This window comes from Scomber japonicus, chromosome 22, assembly GCF_027409825.1.
Source record: "Scomber japonicus isolate fScoJap1 chromosome 22, fScoJap1.pri, whole genome shotgun sequence".
NCBI lineage: Eukaryota > Metazoa > Chordata > Actinopteri > Scombriformes > Scombridae > Scomber > Scomber japonicus.
This window is the reverse complement of record NC_070599.1, coordinates 28,804,421-28,816,529: the sequence shown is the minus strand read 5'-3', so window position 1 is coordinate 28,816,529 and position 12,109 is coordinate 28,804,421.

Here is a 12,109-nt window from a genome sequence, read left to right as displayed (position 1 = left end):
TGTCTGATGGTAAACTGACAACAAAGTGCTGAACAGAGACGCTGATCTGATCACATGACTGCTGACTCTACAACAACACATGACTGAGCTCAGAGTGTCTGCAGTCTGACTTTAACATTTACCTGCACAGCTGATCACAGTCAGGATGAGGATCATAATATCAGTGGGATATAAAACACACGTTTGTCTCAATCAGTGAATAACGATCAGCTGTGAGTCTGATTCATTTACAGAACAGAAATCTGAGCTTCACAGCAGCTTTGTGAGGCTCAGCAGGCCTGAAGGGTTCAGAACCTTTTAAATGTTCAGCGAAGCTTCAAGTTGTGTTTTTATGAAGTGTGATTATGTTTGAGAAGAAGAAGGAAATGAGACACGAGGCATCAAACAGAGAAGTGCAGCTCTGCTCTCTTCTCTTTTCTCCTCATTAGAATAAACACAAACAGTCTGAGTCTCTCAGAAACAGAGAAAACATCACGTACACAGACCAGAACCAGAACCAGAACCGACCCCTCAGCTTTACCTGCCTGGAACCAGATCAGCTCAACTCAGTATTTAATGCTTCATGTGTTTCATCAGTTCAGCCGATGAGCTACGTAGCAGGGTTAGGGTTAGGTGAGCAGGGTTAAGCAGGTTGCAGCTACGTAGTTTTAAACCAGGCATCTCAAACTCCTTCCACAAAGGTTCATGTGGCTGCAGGTTTTCATCCCAACCAATCAGGAGCACCAGACTGGACTCATCTAATCAGCTGAACTCACTCTTCAGTCAGCTGATTGGTGTGCATGTGTGCTCCTGATTGGTTGGAATGAAAACCTGCAGCCACATGAACCCTAACCCTTTGTGGAAGGAGTTTGACACCTGTGTTTTAAACCTGCTCCTCTTCCTCTCCGCTCCTCTTCCTCACTGCTCCTCTTCCTTTTCCTCTCTGCTCCTCTTCCTCTCCGCTCATCTTCCTCTCTGCTCCTCTTCCTCACTGCTCCTCTTCCTCTCCGCTCCTCTTCCTCTCCGCTCCTCTTCCTCTCTGCTCCTCTTCCTCACTGCTCCTCTTCCTCTCTGCTCCTCTTCTTATCCTGCCAGACCCCCCACTATTACCCCCCCACACACACAGTTACCCCCCCCCTCCCTCCCCTCCCCTCCCCTCCCCCCCGTTACCCCCCAGGACTGTTACATCAGCGTTCATGAGAACATAGAACATCAGTGGTGTCCTTGCAGATAAACCAGGATGTGAATGAGACCGTTTCCCTGCTGGTGAGGCTGACCCACCTCTGCTCCTCCACCCACCTCTGCTCCTCCACCCACCTCTGGACCTCCACCCACCTCTGGACCCCCACCCACCTCTACACCCCCACCCACCTCTGCTCTCCCACCCACCTCTGCTCCTCCACCCACCTCTGCTCTTCCACCCACCTCTGGACCTCCACCCACCTCTGGACCCCCACACACCTCTGCTCTCCCACCCACCTCTGCACCTCTGCTCCTCCACCCATCTCTGCTCCTACACCCACCACTACTCCTCCACCCACCTCTGGACCTCCACCCACCTCTGGACCCCCACCCACCTCTACACCCCCACCCACCTCTGCTCCTCCACCCACCTCTGCTCCTCCACCCACCTCTGCAACCTGCTCCACCTCACACCAACCTGCTGCACCTAACACCAACCTGCTCCACCTCACACCAACCTGCTCCACCTCACACCAACCTGCTGCACCAACCTGCTCCACCTCACACCAACCTGCTGCACCTCACACCAACTTGCTCCACCTCACACCACCTGCTCCACCTCACACCAACATGCTGCACCAACCTGCTGCACCTCACACGAACCTGCTCCACCTCACACCAACCTGCTGCACCAACCTGCTCCACCTCACACCAACCTGCTGCACCAACCTGCTGCAACTCACACGAACCTGCTCCACCTCACACCAACCTGCTGCACCAACCTGCTCCACCTCACACCAACCTGCTCCACCTCACACCAACCTGCTCTACCAACCTGCTCCACCTCACACCAACCTGCTGCACCTCACACCAACCTGCTCCACCTCACACCAACCTGCTGCACCAAACTGCTCCACCTCACACCAACCTGCTTCACCTCACACCAACCTGCTGCACCTCACACCAACTTGCTCCACCTCACACCAACCATCTCCACCAACCTGCTGCACCTCACACCAACCTGCTCTACCTCACACCAACCTACTGCACCTCACACCAACCTACTGCAACAACCTGCTCCACCTCACACCAACCTGCTCCACCAACCTGCTCCACCTCACACCAACCTGCTGCACCTCACACCAATCTGCTCCACCTCACACCAACCTGCTGCACCAACCTGCTCCACCTCACACCAACCTGCTCCACCTCACACCAACCTGCTGCAACAACCTGCCCCACCTCACACCAACCTGCTGCAACAACCTGCTGCACCTCACACCAACCTACTGCCCCTCACTCCAACCTGCTGCACCTCACACCAACCTGCTGCACCAACCTGCTGCACCAACCTGCTGCACCAACCTGCTTCACCTCACACCAACCTGCTCCACCTCACACCAACCTGCTGCAACTCACACCAACCTGCTCCACCTCACACTAACCTGCTCCACCTCACACCAACCTGCTGCAACTCACACCAACCTGCTCCACCTCACACCAACCTGCTGCACCAACGTGCTCCACCTCACACCAACCTGCTGCACCAACCTGCTGCAACTCACACCAACCTGCTCCACCTCACACCAACCTGCTCCACCTCACACCAACCTGCTGCACCAACCTGCTGCAACTAAAACCAACCTGCTCCACCTCACACCAACCTGCTGCACCTCACACCAACTTGCTCCACCTCACACCAACCTGCTCCACCTCACACCAACCTGATGCACCTCACACCAACCTGCTCCACCTCACACCAACCTGCTGCACCTCACCCCAACCTGCTGCACCTCACACCAACATGCTGCACCAACCTGCTGCACCTCACACCAACCTGCTCCACCTCACACCAACCTGCTGCACCAACCTGCTCCACCTCACACCAACCTGCTCCACCTCACACCAACCTGCTCTACCAACCTGCTGCACCTCACACCAACCTGCTCCACCTCACACCAACCTGCTGCACCTCACACCAACCTGCTCCACCTCACACCAACCTGCTGCACCAAACTGCTCCACCTCACACCAACCTGCTTCACCTCACACCAACCTACTCCACCTCACACCACCCTGCTCCACCTCAAACCAACCTGCTCTACCTCACAGCAACCTGCTCCACCTCACACCAACCTGCTCTACCTCACACCAACCTACTGCACCTCACACCAACCTACTGCAACAACCTGCTCCACCTCACACCAACCTGCTGCACCTCACACCAACCTACTGCAACAACCTGCTCCACCTCACACCAACCTGCTCCACCTCACACCAACCTGCTCCACCAACCTGCTCCAACTCACACCAACTTGCTCCACCAACCTGCTGCACCTCACACCAACCTACTGCAACAACCTGCTCCACCTCACACCAACCTGCTCCACCTCACACCAACCTGCTCCACCAACCTGCTCCAACTCACACCAACTTGCTCCACCAACCTGCTCCACCTCACACCAACCCGCTGCACCTCACACCAATCTGCTCCACCTCACACCAACCTGCTGCAACAACCTGCTCCACCTCACACCAACCTGCTGCACCAACCTGCTCCACCTCACACCAACCTGCTCCACCTCACACCAACCTGCTGCAACAACCTGCCCCACCTCACACCAACCTGCTGCAACAACCTACTGCCCCTCACTCCAACCTGCTCCACCTCACATCAACCTGCTGCACCTCACACCAACCTGCTGCACCAACCTGCTTCACCTCACACCAACCTGCTCCACCTCACACCAACCTGCTCCAACTCACACTAACCTGCTCCACCAACCTGCTCCACCTCACACCAACCTGCTGCACCTAACACCAATCTGCTCCACCTCACACCAACCTGCTCCACCTCACACCAACCTGCTGCACCTAAAACCAACCTGCTCCACCTCACACCAACCTACTCCACCTCACACCAACCTGCTGCACCAACCTGCTGCACCTCACACCAACCTGCTCCACCTCACACTAACCTGCTCCACCTCACACCAACCTGCTGCAACTCACACCAACCTGCTCCACCTCACACCAACCTGCTGCACCAACCTGCTCCACCTCACACCAACCTGCTCCACCTCACACCAACCTGCTGCACCAACCTGCTCCACCTCACACCAACCTGCTCCACCTCACACCAACCTGCTCCACCTCTCAGCCCCTTCCATGTAGCCTAATAAATAATGGCCCTTTTCCACTGCAGAATCGGTACGGTACGGTACGCTTTAGCGTGGCACGACTCTACCCACTTTTAGAACCGGCCCTGTTCCTTTTCCACTGCCAAGAGGTACTAGTCGGACTACTTGGAATGGGCGGAGTTGGCGGGGTCGACACTGCCGTGACGTAATTTGCAGGCGACTGCTAATGTGCCCATGCCGCAGTCAGTAAAGTAAACAACAACGATGAAGGCACTGGATGACCTCGAGGCGGTACTGCTGCTGCTGTTTGCTCTGTGGCTTGTTGTCACTGAAAACGCCAAAAGACAGAGCAATAGACGTAGAAAAGAAGCGAAGCGAAAGAGACTTGAGATGGACAGAGAATTTTCTGAAATCATAAAGGAATATGAAGCAGAAGACGAGCTGCTAAGAGCGGAAAAGAAACGACGTGTGAGGGTAAGCTAACGATGAAGTTGGTAGCTTGTATGTCAGGTACTAATTTGTTACACAGTTGTTGATCGCTGCAATGTACTAAAATATGGTGTTTTTTGTGTGCGTTTTAGGCGGTCATGTCAGGGCACCGCATACCGTCGCTTTGGACGTTTGACCGATCATCCGAATGGTGGGATGTAATCGTTCCCGGTTTCACGAACGCTCAGCGGATTGAAAACTTCAGGATGTCCGAAGAAACATTCAACCACCTGTGCAACAAACTGCGACCAGCTCTGGAACTGAAAAACACAAACTTCCGCAGATGTATGCCCTTAAAGAAGAGAGTGGCTGTAGCACTTTGGAAGCTTGCTACTGGCTCTGAGTACAGATCTATTGGACATCTTTTTGGAGTCAGCATCACATCTGTGTGTCGATGCGTGCAGGACTTTTGTGCTGCAGCTGAGGCGTTGTTGGTACCAGAGCAAATCCGGTTTCCAACCCAGGAGAAGTTCGCCGAAATGTCAGCATATTATGAGAACAGGTGGGGCCTCCCACACTGTGTGGGAGCAATTGATGGATCTCACATACCCATCATAGCGCCACAAGACTACCATTGCGATTATTTTAATCGTAAAGGCTGGCACTCAATCATCCTGCAAGGTGTTGTTGATGGAAAGGGCCTGTTCTGGAATGTCTTTGCTGGAATGGCTGGGAGCCTGCATGATGCCAGGGTTCTGAGATTGTCCACACTGTGGGAGCTTGCCACCCGGGGGAACCACTTTCCAGCTCACACCAGGAACATTGGAGGGGTTAGTGTGGGCTACTACCTCTTGGGAGACTCGGCATATCCCTTGCAGAATTGGCTGCTTAAGCCTTTCCAGGACACCGGGCGTCTCACTGCAGAACAGCAGACATTCAACAGAAAGTTCAGCAGAGGACGCGTGGTTGTTGAAAATGCTTTTGGCAGACTGAAGGGACGGTGGCGTTGTCTTCTGAAAAGAAATGACTGATCTCCCGCTGGTGAAGTCAATGGTGGTGACTTGCTGTGCTCTTCATAACCTCTGTGAAACTCATGGTGAGAGATATGAGGAAGAATGGGATGCAGTTGCAGCAACAGCAGTTGAGCCAGGGATGGCAGTGGCACAGGAGGTTGAAGAGGAGGGCAGAGATGTGCGTGATGGTTTGATGCGTTACTTGATGTCAGATAGGTAATTGTTAATGTGGAGAATAAACCACACCATGTATAAGTAGCCACATTGTTTATATTGCTTTTGATGGTTGTCTGTACTTTATACTTTGTAAATAAAACGCCTTCATATAGATTTTTTTCTGCCTCTTTTCTGAGCCCACCTGCAGTACATCTGGACACAATAATACTAGTAGTAGTAATAATAGATAATGGTATAAAATAACCCAATTATTAATTAACATTAAGGATGTTGCCCACCTGCAGTACATCTGGACACAATAGTGCTATTGATGGGTGTATCAATGTGTGGGTGCAGCCATTTCATAGATAATGGTTACTTGTGAAATAGATGGAGACATGTCACAATGTAGTCAGACCCATGCTTGTGTAACGTAGTTATGACAAAGTCATATTGTTTAGTAAAGAGTACAAGTCATATGGTTTAGTAAAAGCTCTTTAATAAAAAAAACACATGTGTGACAAAGTAGACAAAACAGAAGACAGAAGTAGTGCAAACTATATACAAGGGTGAAAACTATATACAAGTGCATTGAGCATGTAGTGCAAAGTCAGTGCGCAGTAGTGCGGTGTCTGGGCAGTAGTGCGATGTCAGTGGGCTCCAGTCAGTCCAGGGGTAGTGGAGCTGGGTTCCTCCCTGCGATTGCCTGCGCAATCTGACCCAGCACTCCAAGCAGGGCTTGATTGAAGGCAGCGGTCTGAGCCCCCTCTTCCCTCCTAGTAGCCCTCTCCTGCTCCATCATCGCGTTGAAGTGGCGATCACGCTGCTCCAACGTCCTCTCACGCTGGTCCAGCATCCTGTCCTGGTAGCGCTCATCTGCCGCCATCATGTCACGCAGGACACCAGTGTTTTCCTGGAAGAGGCTTCTTTTCCTCTTGCCTAAATAACAAATGAAGGAAAGTGTAAATGGGAGGTAGTTGACCAAAGTTATGGGGAAAAACATTGCAGAAAAACGTTTGAACGTTAAAAGCTACATGGTGACATTTGGCAATTCTTACCAGGGCGTGGGGTGCTTATTGCAGCAGGTGCCAACAACGGTGTTGGTTCAGGGGTTGATGGTCTCGGTACCAGTGCTTGTTGATCTGGTTCCGATTCCAGCGGCGTTGGGGAGTCTTCAAAGAGGGAACACTCCTCGCTTGCACAAACCGAGTCTTGAGGGGGAAAAAAGAAAGTGTGAACATACAAAACTCATGCACTTAAACACACAATAACAGCATTAGGTTAAGTGAGATGCACATTCGTCATTGACACCGTGCTTAAAAACAATAGCCTACGAAGTTAGCGTTAGCCTACAAAGCAGTAACGTTAGCTTAAAAGATGGTGTTGTTTGCTACCTCACATTAAAACTATGATACATACGGAACTTTTACACAAGTTCACGACTGGACATGTAACTTTTAAGACATAAACCATGTATTTGTTAACATGTAAGCTGCGGAACAAGGCAAGGGGATAAGCAACACTTACCATTATCTATAGCCGCTAGCAAAGACGTCGCCGTGTCCAAGCCACTCTCCTTCCCCTGGTTCGCCGGACGGTGGCCGTAAATGCCGTCCATTTGGTCGAACCACTTCCACCTCTTGCGGTTCACCCCACTCCGGCTGTTGTGGTCCTTCACCTGCCGGTAGTCGCTCTTCAACTTTTTCAGCTTGTCGCGGCACTGCTGAAAACTTCTGTGGAAGCCCTGGGCGGCCATCAGCTGGGCGACCTCCTGGAACACCTTTTCGTTCCGCGTTGCTCCATCCAGCTCCTTCTGGATGCGGTCCTCGGCCACCACGCACAGAAAGGTCTGCACTTCTGTCACCGACCACGATGTTGATCTCCTTGTTGTTCCTTCCATCTTCTAAAAATCGTTCTCGCTGTGTTTGTGTTTGTGCTTTCGTCGCATGTATGACGACATCTCCTTCGACCAATCAGTGGACAGCGCCGTTCACGTGACAATTTAGTATCAGTTCGGCTCGGTTAGTACCACCTCTGAAACAGGTACGAAAAATCGTAACGGTTCCCAGGTCCAGCCCCCAGTGGAAAAGGGCACAAAGCGGGTAGAGTCGTACCGTACCGTACCGTACCGTTACTAAATCGTGCAGTGGAAAAGGGCCATATGTGAATCATGGTTGTGATGAACTAATGGATGAAGTGATAGTTTCAGGTTTGATCTCATGACTTTACTTTCAGCAGTGAAAAGTGTCTGAAACATTTGAATGAGGAACATTTCTCTATTTTATTCTCATTTATTATTTTAGTCCTGAGGCTTTCACTAAATCTCTGTCATGACTTCAAGTGTTAGAAGTTTGGGAACATCTTCTCCTGGTGACTGATGACTCATCAGCAGCTCTGCTTCTGATTGGCTGCTGAGTTCAACCTGAGCAGGTGTAAATAAACTGCTGTTACCATGGTGATCCAGCAGGGGGGCGTCTGAGCTCATTCAGTCTGCTTCAGTCTGCTGCTGTTCAACTACAAACATCTTCTCCTGGTGACTGATGACTCATCAGCAGCTCTGCTTCTGATTGGCTGCTGGCTGAACAGGAAGTGAAAGTAAAGAGTGGGGACTTTCCACAGACGCCTGAAATGTTTGTGGCTTCATTAAAAAAACATCAGCGACGCTGCGTTCAGGTGTCTGATGGTAAACTGACAACAAAGTGCTGAACAGAGACGCTGATCTGATCACATGACTGCTGACTCTACAACAACACATGACTGAGCTCAGAGTGTCTGCAGTCTGACTTTAACATTTACCTGCACAGCTGATCACAGTCAGGATGAGGATCATAATATCAGTGGGATATAAAACACATGTTTGTCTCAATCAGTGAATAACGATCAGCTGTGAGTCTGATTCATTTACAGAACAGAAATCTGAGCTTCACAGCAGCTTTGTGAGGCTCAGCAGGCTGGAAGGGTTCAGAACCTTTTAAATGTTCAGCGAAGCTTCAAGTTGTGTTTTTATGAAGTGTGATTATGTTTGAGAAGAAGAAGGAAATGAGACACGAGGCATCAAACAGAGAAGTGCAGCTCTGCTCTCTTCTCTTTTCTCCTCATTAGAATAAACACAAACAGTCTGAGTCTCTCAGAAACAGAGAAAACACAACGTACACAGACCAGAACCAGAACCAGAACCGAGCCCTCAGCATCACGTACACAGACCAGAACCAGAACCAGAACCGAGCCCTCAGCATCACGTACACAGACCAGAACCAGAACCAGAACCGACCCCTCAGCATCACAGACCAGAACCAGAACCGACCCCTGACCTTTAACTGCCTGGAACCAGATCAGCAGGTTGCAGCTACGTAGCTTTAAACCAGTCTGTCTGATGTTTGATAGGAAGTGAAATCATTCGACCAGCTGCTAAAAACACCAGACTGTCCTCTCTGCTCCTCTTCCTCACTGCTCCTCTTCCTCTCTGCTCCTCTTCCTCACAGCTCCTCTTCCTCTCCGCTCCTCTTCCTCTCCGCTCCTCTTCCTCACTGCTCCTCTTCCTCTCTGCTCCTCTTCTTATCCTGCCACTGCCAGACCCCCCACTATTACCCCCCACACACAGTTACCCCCCCCCCCCTCCCCCCCATTAACCCCCCAGGACTGTTACATCAGCGTTCATGAGAACATAGAGCATCGGTGGTGTCCTTGCAGATAAACCAGGATGTGAATGAGACCGTTTCCCTGCTGGTGAGGCTGACCCACCTCTGCTCCTCCACCCACCTCTGCTCCTCCACCCACCTCTGGACCTCCACCCACCTCTGGACCCCCACCCACCTCTACACCCCCACCCACCTCTGCTCTCCCACCCACCTCTGCTCCTCCACCCACCTCTGCTCTTCCACCCACCTCTGCAACCTGCTCCACCTCACACCAACCTGCTCCACCAACCTGCTCCACCTCACACCAACCTGCTGGACCTCACACCAACCTGCTGCACCTCACACCAACCTGCTCCACTTCACATCAACCTGCTCCACTTCACATCAACCTGCTCCACCTCACACCAACCTGCTGCACCTCACACCAACCTGCTGCACCTAACACCAACCTGCTCCACCTCACACCAACCTGCTCCACCTCACACCAACCTGCTCCACCAACCTGCTCCACCTCACACCAACCTGCTGCACCTCACACCAACCTGCTCCACCTCACACCAACCTGCTGCACCAACCTGCTCCACCTCACACCAACCTGCTGCACCTCACACCAACTTGCTCCACCTCACACCAACCTGCTCCACCTCACACCAACCTGATGCACCTCACACCACCCTGCTCCACCTCAAACCAACCTGCTCTATCTCACACCAACCTGCTCCACCTCACACCAACCTGCTCTACCTCACACCAACCTGCAGCACCAACCTGCTCCACCTCACACCAACCTGCTCTACCTCACACCAACCTGCTGCATCTCACACCAACCTACTGCAACAACCTGCTCCACCTCACACCAACCTGCTCCACCAACCTGCTCCAACTCACACCAACTTGCTCCACCAATCTGCTCCACCTCACACCAACCTGCTGCAACAACCTGCCCCACCTCACACCAACCTGCTGCAACAACCTACTGCCCCTCACTCCAACCTGCTCCACCTCACATCAACCTGCTGCACCTCACACCAACCTGCTGCACCAACCTGCTTCACCTCACACCAACCTGCTCCACCTCACACCAACCTGCTGCAACTCACACTAACCTGCTCCACCAACCTGCTCCACCTCACACCAATCTGCTCCACCTCACACCAACCTGCTCCACCTCACACCAACCTGCTGCACCTAAAACCAACCTGCTCTACCTCACACCAACCTGCAGCACCAACCTGCTCCACCTCACACCAACCTACTCCACCTCACACCAACCTGCTGCACCAACCTGCTGCACCTCACACCAACCTGCTCCACCTCACACTAACCTGCTCCACCTCACACCAACCTGCTGCAACTCACACCAACCTGCTCCACCTCACACCAACCTGCTGCACCAACCTGCTCCACCTCACACCAACCTGCTCCACCTCACACCAACCTGCTGCACCAACCTGCTCCACCTCACACCAACCTGCTCCACCTCACACCAACCTGCTCCACCTCTCAGCCCCTTCCATGTAGCCTAATAAATAATGGCCCTTTTCCACTGCAGAATCGGTACGGTACGGTACGCTTTAGCGTGGCACGACTCTACCCACTTTTAGAACCGGCCCTGTTCCTTTTCCACTGCCAAGAGGTACTAGTCGGACTACTTGGAATGGGCGGAGTTGGCGGGGTCGACACTGCCGTGACGTAATTTGCAGGCGACTGCTAATGTGCCCATGCCGCAGTCAGTAAAGTAAACAACAACGATGAAGGCACTGGATGACCTCGAGGCGGTACTGCTGCTGCTGTTTGCTCTGTGGCTTGTTGTCACTGAAAACGCCAAAAGACAGAGCAATAGACGTAGAAAAGAAGCGAAGCGAAAGAGACTTGAGATGGACAGAGAATTTTCTGAAATCATAAAGGAATATGAAGCAGAAGACGAGCTGCTAAGAGCGGAAAAGAAACGACGTGTGAGGGTAAGCTAACGATGAAGTTGGTAGCTTGTATGTCAGGTACTAATTTGTTACACAGTTGTTGATCGCTGCAATGTACTAAAATATGGTGTTTTTTGTGTGCGTTTTAGGCGGTCATGTCAGGGCACCGCATACCGTCGCTTTGGACGTTTGACCGATCATCCGAATGGTGGGATGTAATCGTTCCCGGTTTCACGAACGCTCAGCGGATTGAAAACTTCAGGATGTCCGAAGAAACATTCAACCACCTGTGCAACAAACTGCGACCAGCTCTGGAACTGAAAAACACAAACTTCCGCAGATGTATGCCCTTAAAGAAGAGAGTGGCTGTAGCACTTTGGAAGCTTGCTACTGGCTCTGAGTACAGATCTATTGGACATCTTTTTGGAGTCAGCATCACATCTGTGTGTCGATGCGTGCAGGACTTTTGTGCTGCAGCTGAGGCGTTGTTGGTACCAGAGCAAATCCGGTTTCCAACCCAGGAGAAGTTCGCCGAAATGTCAGCATATTATGAGAACAGGTGGGGCCTCCCACACTGTGTGGGAGCAATTGATGGATCTCACATACCCATCATAGCGCCACAAGACTACCATTGCGATTATTTTAATCGTAAA